This window comes from Orycteropus afer, unplaced genomic scaffold (assembly GCF_000298275.1).
Source record: "Orycteropus afer afer isolate SDZICR_OR568_19922 unplaced genomic scaffold, OryAfe1.0 scaffold00126, whole genome shotgun sequence".
NCBI lineage: Eukaryota > Metazoa > Chordata > Mammalia > Tubulidentata > Orycteropodidae > Orycteropus > Orycteropus afer.
This window is the reverse complement of record NW_006921713.1, coordinates 4,731,688-4,743,038: the sequence shown is the minus strand read 5'-3', so window position 1 is coordinate 4,743,038 and position 11,351 is coordinate 4,731,688.

Below are 11,351 nucleotides of genomic sequence, written 5' to 3'. Positions count from 1 at the left end.
GTCATGCTCACTTCCAAAGAACATTCCAGCTGCACTTCTTCCAGGACAGATTTGTTAATTTTTTAAGCAGACCAAGGTACTCTCAGTATTCTTCGCCAACATCACAACTCGAAAGCATCAACTCTTCTTTGGTCTTCCTGTCCAGCTTTCACATACATAAGGGGCAACTTTCACATACATAAGGGGCAACTGAAAATATCACAGCTTGGGTCAGGCATACCTCAATCTTCAAAGAGACATCTTTGCTCTTCAGAACTTTAAGGAGATCTTTTGCAGAAGATTTGCCCAGTGCAATACATCATCTGATGTCTTGACTATTGCTTCCATTGGTGTTCATCATGGAACCAAGTAATATGAAATCTTTAACAACTTTAATCTTTTCTCCATTTATTGTGATGCTGCTTATTGGTCCAGTTGTGAGGATTTTCATTTTATGTTGACATGTAATCCAAACTGTAGACTGTAGTATTCAATGTTCATCAGTAAGTGCTTCAAGTCATCCTCACTTTCAGCAAGCAAAGTTGTGTCATCTGCATATCGCAAGTTGTTAATGAGTCTTCCTCCAATCCTGATGCCACATTCTTCTTCATATAGTCCAGCTTCTCAGATTATTTACTCAGCAAACAGATTGAATAAGTATGGTGAAAGGACACAACCCTGATGCACTCCCTTCCTGATTTTAAACCATGCAGTATCCCCTTGTTCTGTTCGAATGACAGCCTCCTGGTCTATGTACAGATTCCTGACGAGCACAAGTAAGTGGTCCAAAATTCCCATTTTTCTCGATGTTATCCATAATTTGTTACGATCCACACAATCAAATGCTTTCGCATAATCAATAAAATGCAGGTAAACATCTTCCTCATATTCTTTGCTTTGAGCCAAGATCCATCTGACATCAGCAATGATATCGCTCGTTCCACATCCTCTTCTGGATCCGGCTTGTATCTCTTGAATTTCTCTGTCAATACACTGCTGTAACTATCTCTGAATTATCTTCAGAAATATTTTACTTTCAAGTGGTATTAATGACATTGTTCGATAATTTCCACATTCTATGGGATCACTTTTCTTTAGAATGGTGTGGTAGTTAAATTTGTATGTCAACTTGGCTGGGCCTGGTTGAGTGGCTGGGTAGCTGGTGGAAGTTATTCCCCATGATGAGACTGGCAATCAACTCCATAGTGTGATCTACTACAAGCAGCTGAGTAGCTCCCTTTGGGATATGGTCTGCTTCCTGTATATAAGGAGAAGCCTGGGGGATGGTCTCTGGTTTATGGCATGCTAGGATCCTGCATGTAGCCGTGTCATTGTTCAGCAGCCTGCCATGCTCTGCTGACCTTAAAACTTATAATGGACTTGAATTAATGGCTTGCCATATGGTTTGGTAACATTGGGACTGTGCCTTATTACTTGTCAACCTTGGGCTTCGCAGCCTTAGTAGCGAGCAGCTGTGAAGAAACACCTCTAGCTCCAATGGGCCAGAAGCAGGAGGCAGAGCTGGACCCCAAGGCTGAGGGGCTTTCACCCAGTCCCTAGAGTCTGGCACTTTAAACTTGGACTTAAAGCCCCCAAACTGGAAGAGAATAAACTCCTGTTTGTTAAGGCCATCCCATTTGTGGTATAATCTTGTCAGAGTGGCACTAGGTAACCAAAACAGAATTTGGTACCGAGAGTGGGGTGCTGCTCTGACAGATACCTAAAATGTGGACACAGGAGTGGAGTGCGTCCTTCACCCAAGACCCCAGAAGAGAGACCCCAGCATACAGCATGACAGATGGCAGGAGCAGAGCCAAGAGACTGGCAGAGAGATACCAGCAGAGAGACTAGCATGAGAGACGGCAGAAGCAGAGCTGAGAGACCAGCATTAAACAGCACACAGAGGAGAAAACTAGGTGCCATTGGATAGGCGGCTTTCTGGCAGAATGGGTTGCCTTTGGGCATTAATTGGTAGTGAAGAGCGGCATAAAATGGAGTAGCAGGTTTAGCCGGTCCACGGAGCAAGAGAGTTGAGTGTTTTCAGGGCAGGAAGACTTCCTGTAGAGTGGCATGCCTTTAGCATTAATCGGCAGAAGCGGAGAGACCAAAGAAATGGAAGCAGAGCTGCCTCAGCCTTAAAGGTAGGACCATGGCCTTTGAGGGTGGAACAACCACAGCCCCCTAGGTTTCAAAGAGCCAGGCCTTCACCAACTTGGTTCTGGAGTGTGGGGCTGCTCGTTCATGTGAGCCAGTGGGATGGAGCCATAACTGCTGAACAAGAGTGAGGGTGCGGGGCTGCCATGCTCAAGAGGGAGAGGAATGGGGCCATCCAGGCCAAGGGGGTAAGGTCACCATTCAGGAACTAGGGGACTGGAGCCACACAGTGGAGGAGATCTGTATAGATACCACCCATTGAAGATCTGTACAGGTGCCAAGTTGACAAAAGGGGGAATTGTCATAGTTATGTTTGTGTGTTAACTTGGCTGGGCCTGGCTGAGTGGCTGGGCAGCTGGTGGTAGTTATTCCCCATGAAGAGACTGGCAATCAACCCACACAGTGGGATCTACCACAAGCAGCTGAGTAGCTGCTTTGGGTATGTGGTCTGCTTCCCGTATATAAGCAGCAGCTTTGGGAATGGTCTCTAGCTTATGGCACCTTGAACCCTGCATGTAGCTGTGTCATTGCTCAGCAGCCTTCCATGCTCTGCCGACCTTAGGATATGCAATGGACTTGAACTGCTGGCCTGCCAGGTGGTTTGGTAACATTGGGACTGTGCCTTTTTACTTGTCAACCTTAGGTTTGTCCGCCTCAGCAGCCAGCAGCTGTCTGCGTGAAGAAATGCTTCTAGCTCCAGTGGGCCAGGAGCAGGAGGCAGAGCTGGCCCCCAAGGTTGAGGGACTTTCACCCAGCCCCTAGAGTCTGGCACTCTGAACTTGGATTTAAAGCCTCTAAATTTTAAGAATAAACTCCTGCTTGTTAAGGCCATCCCATTTGTAGTATATTATTGTCAGAGCAGCACTAAGTAACCAGAACAAGTGAGTACAAATATGGACCTCTTCCAGTCAGTTGGCCTGACAGCTATCTTCCAAATTTCTTGGCATAGATGAGTGAGTGTCTCCAGCACAGCACCTGTTTGTTGAATCTCAATGGGTATTCCTGGAGCCTTTTTCTTTGTCAATTCCTTCAGTGCAGCTTTGACTTCTTCCTTCAGTACCATTGGTTATTGATCATATGCCACCTCCTGAAATGGATGAACATCGACCAGTTCTTTTCAGTACAGTGACTCTGTGTATTCCTTCCATCTTCTTCTGTTGTTTCCTGCATCAGTCAATATTTTTGCCATAGAATCCTTCAATATTGCAACTCAAGGCCTGAATTTTTCCCTCAGTTCTTTCAGCTTGAGAAATGCTGAGTAGATTCTTCCTCCTTGGTTATCTAACCCCATGTCTTTGCACATTTCATTATAATTGACTTTGTCTTCTCAAGCTGCTCTTTGAAATCTTCTGTTCAGCTCTTTCATCTTGACACTTCTTCCATTTGCTTTAACTACTCTCCATTCAAGGGCAAGTTTCAGAGTCTCTTCCAATATCCATTTTGGTCTTTTCTTCCTTTTCTGTCTTTTTAATGACCTCTCGCTTTCTTCATGAATGGTGTACTTCATGTCATCCCACAATTCCTCTAGTTTTCGGTCATTGGTGTTCAATGCATCAAATCTATTCTTTAGATGGCCTCTAAATTCAGGAGGGATATAATCAAGGTCATATATTGGCTCTCATGCACTTGCTTTAATTGTCTTCAGCTTCAACTTGAACTTGCATATTAGCAGTTGACAGTCTGTTCCACAGTGGCCTCGTTTCAGTTGAAGATACTGAGCTTCTCCATTGCCACTTTCCACAGATGTAGTCAATCTGATTCCTATGTACTCCATCTGGTGAAGTCCAGATGTTTGTGTTGTGGAAAAAACGTATTTGTAACAAATAAGTCGTTGGTCTTGCAAAATCCTATCATGCAATCTCCAGCATTATTTCTATCACCAAGGCCATTATTTTCTAACTATTGCTGATACTTCCTTGTTTCCAACTTTCGCATTCCAATCACCAATGATAACACATCTTGATTGCATGCCTGGTCAATTTAAGACCGCAAAAGTTGTTAAAAATCTTCAATTTCCTCATCTTTGGCTTTGGTGGTTGGTGCATAAATTTGAATAACAGCAGTATTAACTGGGCTTCCTAGGCAAATGGATATTATCCTATCACTGACAGTACTGTACTTCAAGATAGATCTTGAATCTTTCTTTGTGACAATGAATGCCCCACCATTCCTCTTCAATTTGTCTTTCCCAGCACAGTAGATCATATAATTGTCTGATTCAAAATGGCCAAAACCAGTCTATTTCAGCTCACTAATGCCTAGGATATCGATATTTATGCATTCCATTTCACTTTTGACAACTTCCAATTTTCCTAGATTCATACTTCATAAGTTCCATGTTCAGATTATTAATGGATGCTTGCAGCTGTTTCTCCTCATTTTGAACCAAGCCAAATCAGCAAATGGAGGTTCCAAAAGCTTTACTCCATCCACATCATTGAAGTCAACTCTACTCTGGAGAGGCAGCTCTTCCACAGTCGTATTTTGAGTGCCTTCCAACCTGAGGGGCTCATCTTCTGAAACTATATCAGACAATGTTTCAGGGCTATTCATAAAGTTTTTCAGTAGTATATCAGACAGTGTTTCACTATTATTCATAAGGTTTTCACTGGCCAATTCTTTGAGAAGTGGATAGCCCCCTCCTTTCTGAGTCTGTCTTAGTCTGAAGCTCCACTGAAACCTGTCCACCATTGGTGACCCTGCTGGTATTTGAAATACCAGTGGCATAGCCTCCAGCATCACAGCAACACGTAAGCCACCACAGTACAACAAACTGATTGATGAGTGGTGGTTTAGTTTTCCTAATCCCCCACAATTTTGTTTGTTTAAAAGAACCTCATTCCAAATAATCATGGGAGAAAGAAGGGCTGTTTATGCACAGGGAAACAGCTCAGGGGGCAGGAGTAGGTGGAGAGATGGGCACAGGGAAGAGGTAACTATCAGGAGGAAGTGGGAGGGGAGCTGTTGCATTGTGGTAAATTGTAGTCAATGTCATGAGACACAGTGTATGTGGACTGCTTGTATGTGTATGTGGACAGTGAATTTGCGCTGTAAACTTTCACCCAAATCACAATATAAATAAATAAATAAAAAGAACCTCATTTCTTATAGACATTCATTCCTGTACCACATACCTCCAGTCAGTGGGATGTATGCCCCAAAGATCAGTCAACAGAAAAAAGGTCCAAAGAATCTCTATGGATCTTGAATACATAAGATTTGATCCATTCCTGTTTACTTCATTACCCATTTAAGTAGTACACAATGTAACAGAAAATAAAATTAAGGACACTCTGACACTATTCTTGCACTTTTTCCTTCGTGAGAGGTAGAACAGTCAAGTGGATAGAGCATGGGTTTTAGAGTCAGAAAGTTCAATGTTTCTATCCCAACTTTGTTCCCTCTTCCCCATGTGGAATACAGGCAAATCACTATCTTTCTGTGCTTATTTTTATCTGTAATATAAAGATAATGAGACTAGCCTTGAAAGGATCTTGTGTTAAAGGAGATAATATCTATAACACCTGCCACACAGATGGTGTTCGATAAATAAAAACTATTATTACCGCATAAGAACTGATGCATTTGAATTGTGGTGCTGGCGAAAAATGTTGAATGTACCATGGACTTCTAGAAGAATGAATAGATGTGTGTTGGAGAAAGTACAGCCAAATACTTCTTAGAAGCAACCATAGTGAGACTTTGCTTCCCACACTTCTGACATGTTATCAGGAGGGACCAGTTCCTGGAGAAAGACATCATGCTTGGTAAAGTAGCTGCTCAGAAAAAAAGAGGAAGAACCTCAACAAGATGGGCCAACACAGTGGCTGCAACAAAGGGCTCAAACATAGTGCACAACAACGATTGTGAGGATGGTGTAGGACTGGGCAGTGTTCTGTTCTGTTGTACATGAAGTTGATGTGAGGAAACCAACTCAACTGAACCTAACAGCAACAACATTATTATTATGTCAGATCTCACTAGATGCTACTTGGAGGTTGATGGTTCTAATTTTATATAATAATATAAATTCTATGATCCCAATGTCAATAACATAAACTGTTTACCAAAAGAAAGTCAGTTGGAAAAAGCTACTTATTGCAAGAAGACTGGGATCAGATAATTTTCACTACCATACAGTTATGTCTCAGGTTTCTAGATGTTGCATAGCTCATCTGTCTCCTCTGAACATATACTGTGAAAACCCCTTATTTCAGATCCTCTTTCTGGAAACTAAAATTTATTGTTTCTGTATCTGTCATTCCTAAAAGGACTGACAGATATTACTCTATAATGACAGTTCCATTTTCCACAAAGAAGAATATGAGTTGGTGAGGAACAGGAAAATGAATTGTGTACATTGCCTAGGAACCAATCTTACCACACCACCTATGTGATATTACATTTTAGCTTCCATATCATTTCTCTATTTTCTCTCTCAAGCAATTCTGAAGAGCACATTAAAATATTTTCTTTTCTATTCTAAACCTAATTTGTAATCTATTATGGCTTTAAAAATATGTTTAGTTGATGCTGGAACTGGACATCCATGTGCAAAAAATAAACATAGACACAGACTGTATGCCTTTCACAAAAACTGACTCTGAATGGATCACAGACATGAGTATAAAAAGCAAACTATAAAACTTCTAGGGGGTTGGGGAAGACACAGGAGAAAATCTTGGTGGCCTTGGTTTAGCAATGAATTTTTAGATACAACGTCAAAAGCCAATCCATGAAATTTGCATCTTGGACCTTATTAAAACTGGATATATTTTTTCTGAGAAAGACACTGTTAAGAGAATAAAAAGACAAACCACAACTGGGAGAAAATATTTGCAATACATTTATCTAATAAAAGACTTGTATCCAAAAAATTCTTAAAATTCAACAATATCAAATAAATCCATTACAAAATAGGCAAAAGATCTAAACAGATTTCCTCAAAAGAGATATACAGATGGCAAATAAACACACAAAAAGATGCGCAGCATCATTTGTGCCTAGGGAATTACAAATGAAAACAGCAATGAGATACCACTAAACACCTGTTAGAATGGTAAAAATAAAAAAATGTTTAAAAAAATTGACAATATCAAAGTGCAATGCAGTGAATTGCTTAATACAGTCCAACTGAAATCAGCAATTAGACCTGTTAGTACACTCCCTTGAGATGGCCAATTGATTCCATGAAATTAGTGGGCATGGGGGTGCTGTAGCAATGCAGAAATGGGCTGAATCTAGACACATTCCTCTCGCACAAAATGCATTCCTCTGAGGCACAAAATTCCAACAAGGACTGCTCTGTCCGTCAGCAAGACAGAGGATACAAGTGACTATGGGGCAGATTCCCCAGGGGAAAGGCCCTGTACATAGTTGGCAAGTTGATTATACTGGACCAATGATGCCACTGGCACCAGATGGCTGCAAATGTGTCCTCCCTGGAATAGATAGTTACTCTGCACTAGGTTTTGCGTGGCCTATGACAGATGCAAATGCCAAAAACACATGAAAAGACTGGAGCAAAAGATAATGCACCAACGTGGGCCACCAAGTTATATTTCTTCAGACTAAGAAACACACTTTACAGTTCACAGGGTCCAGCAAAGGGCCAAGAAACAGCATAGCAAATGGATATATCATGTTGAATACTATCCTCAGAGTAACAGTTTGATACAGAATTGGAATGAGCAATTGAAACATTTGTTATTAACATAGGAGGAGATAAAAGCATGAAGGACTGGGCCACATGCCTTCATGAGTGTGTGCTCACACTCATATTAGTGGGGCAAAACAAGGTAACTACTGGACAGATTCCTGTTTTTCTGGGGGATCTGGGCAGGAAGGAGTGGGGAAAGACACTGGTGCCACTGTACAATTCTTCCTCATATCAGCTGAAATTGCTTTTTTCCTGCTAGAAGCTGTGGTCCCAGGACCCGGCACACAGCTATGGGTCCTGGAGGCAGAGGTGATCTCTAAGCAAGAGACCGTAACTATACTCTGAACCTGTATGCCAGAATTCCCAAGGGCCTGATGGGATGGACTGTACCTTCCCCCCATCTGGCAAAATTGGGGTTGAGAATGAATAATGCCATATTACCCTGTGGACAAGATAGCCCACAAGTGTTACACCTATATAACCCTACCCAACATGAATGAGAGTGAACTATGGGGGAAGCACTTGCTAGAAGGCTCTTGCTAGCAGCAATCTGGATTGGCACAGCAGCTGAACCTGATGTCCTTTCCCAAGATGGAAAAGTTTGGGTAAAAACAAGTAACAAATGGAAGGAGAAATAATAGCTGAAGGTAAAGGAATGAATAAATAGGTTATGTATTGGGGAAAATCTAACATTATGCTATTACACAAAGAAAGACTCAGAGCAGGGAATAATCTTCTCAGTTAAATTTTATCAGAGGCCAGAAAAGGTGAAGATGAGACAAACCTTTGGAGTACCCAACCACATCAGATGGACTCCTGCTGCAGACCTACAGTCTGGTACCTTAGTAATCTCACCCTTAGGAGGTTACTACTGTCCTACTGAAGCACTAATTGTGAATGACTAGGACTGGTAAAATGATTGGGAGGGGTAAATTAATCCTTCAAGTATGAAAGAGCCAATGGTTAGAAGAGACAGTGGACGGCCTGCAGGGGTGGTCTGCAGTGTAGCAAATTGCTTAATATGGCCCTTCTAGCCATAGTCCTCCAGTGTGCAATGTATCATAAATCCTAACCTGTATGCCTGTGGTTATGGTCCCATTTTGGGATGAGTTGTCTGTTACGCTAATGAGGCAAGATTAAGGAGGGATGTATCTTGAGTTCTGCCTTGCTAAAGGGTGTGACTCAAGTTACCACCCCTTGTTTCCTTAAGGGTATGTATGTGAATGCTCTGGCAAAGTTCTCTCTCTTGCTCTGGATCCTGCATCTGATTCGTCATCATTTTACCCCCAGTTCTTGGAATTTGAGACCAGTTGCCTGACCTGCTGATTTGAGCTCTTTAGGCCCTGGTTACAGGGATGAGGTGAATCTTCCAAATTGACATGGCCCATGAGGCTTTTCTTTGGCAGTTCGTGAGTTCTGTGACATATTAGAGCAAAATATAGAACCCTAAAATGGGAGGGAGAGTACTGAAGAGGAGAGTAGGAGTGGATGTTAGAGATGATGAAGTAGTACACCAGTTTGGAAAAGTTGGACATATGGGCCATCTTTAACCTCTGTCTCACAGGGACCTGCCTTGTGCTGATACTTCTAAAAGAAATTATTTAAGCAGCTGGCAAGAATGTGAAACAAGAATCTTCTTCATTCTTTGCTGATGGAGATGGAAAATGATGCAGCTTGGAAGCAACCAAGATGTCCTTCAATAAATGGACAAAATGTGGTACTTCAAGGCAATGGACTACGAAACAGTTTGGGAGAAAAAAATGGAAAATAGACAGATAATCAAGAGACAGGTTTGAGATGGGTGAAGGGAAAAGCAATATAACAAAAGTATGTGTAACACAATTTTTAAAAACTGAATTAATTATCAATCTACAAAAAGACATGGAGAAACCTTAAATGCATATTACTAAGTGAAAGAAAGGAGCTCTGGTAGCATAGTGGCTAAAGCACTTGACTGCTAACCAGAAGGCTGACAGTTCAAACCCACCAGCCACTCCTCGGAAGGTTGGGCAATCCTACTTCCGTAGTGATACTGCCTCGGAAACCCAAGAAGGGGTCGCTATGAGTCGGGTTCAACTCGACGGCACATAACAACAACAACAACAACAAGTGAAAGAAGCCAATGAGAAAAGAATAGTGAGAAAGCCAGTGAGAAATAGAATTCTAATTATATAATATCAGGAAAAAGCAAAACTACAGACACACACACACAAAAAAACAGTGGCTGCCAGGAGGACAGAGGGGGAATGAAGAGGTAAAACACAAGGGGTTTTTAGCATGAAAAAACTATTCTGTATGCTATTATAGCGGTGGATACTTTATGCTTTTGTCAAACCCACAGAATATTACAGGAAAAAGAGTAAACCTCAATGTACCCAAATTTTAAAAAATCATTTAGGGATCCTAGGATGAAATGCAGACTGGGACAAGAATCTAACTGTGTAACAAATGTATGAAACAATCTCACTAAAGGGAATGAACAGAACAGGTGCTAAGCTAAAACGAGTGGACATGCATATAGTCTGTAAGACTAGACGCAAAAAGGAACTGCACAAAAGCATTCTACTCTCAACTATAACACTATTTCCCACAAGGGTGTGGGTTCATAATCTCCATACTACTATAATGAACAATTAAGTAAATGGGTGGCAGATGGTGGAAGTAAAGTTTTTAACTATTGGAGAATTTATACATAAGCAAGGGGAAGAATCTAGAAAGATCTAAATCTCAATGAATTAGAATTAGAGGCATCAGTATAAAATCATATTTAGCTGAATACAGATGCACATGGTACATACAGAAATATTTATAGACATGTGTATGGGCACAAGTAAGTATGGTGTTATTGTTACCTACCGTCGAGTTGGCTCCAACTCATGGTGACCTTATATATAATAGAATGAAACTCTGCCTGGTCCTATGCCATCTTCATGATTGTTGTTGTTATCTTTGAGTCCATCCATGTGGCTTTGTGTCAATTCATCTCATTGAGAATGTTTCTCATTTTCGCTGACCCTCTATTTACAAAACATGATGTCCTTTTCTAATGACTGGTCTTCCCTGATGACATGTCTGTTCTGGTAACCTAGTGCCACTCTGACAAGAATATACCACAAATGGGATGGCCTTAACAAACAGGAGCTTATTCTTACAATCTGGAGGCTTTAAGTCCAAGTTCAAAGTGCCAGGCTCTAGGGGCTGGGTGAAAGCCCCTCAACCTCGGGGTTCATCTCTGCCTCCTGCTCCCAGCCCACTGGAGCTAGAGGGTTTTCCTCACTCAGACAGCTGCTGGCTGCTGAGGCTGCGAAGCTCAAGGCTGACAAGTAAAAAGGCACAGTCCCATTATCACCAAATCACACGGCAGGCCATCAATTCAAGGTCAGCAGAGGATGGCAGGCTGCTGAACAACAACATGGCTACATGCAGGGTTCAAGGTGCCATAAGCTAGAGACCATTCCCCCAGGCTTCTGCTTATATACAGGAAGCAGACCACATTCCCTAAGGCAGCTACTCAGCTGCTCACAGTAGATATTGCCATGAAGTTGACTGCCAGTCTCAT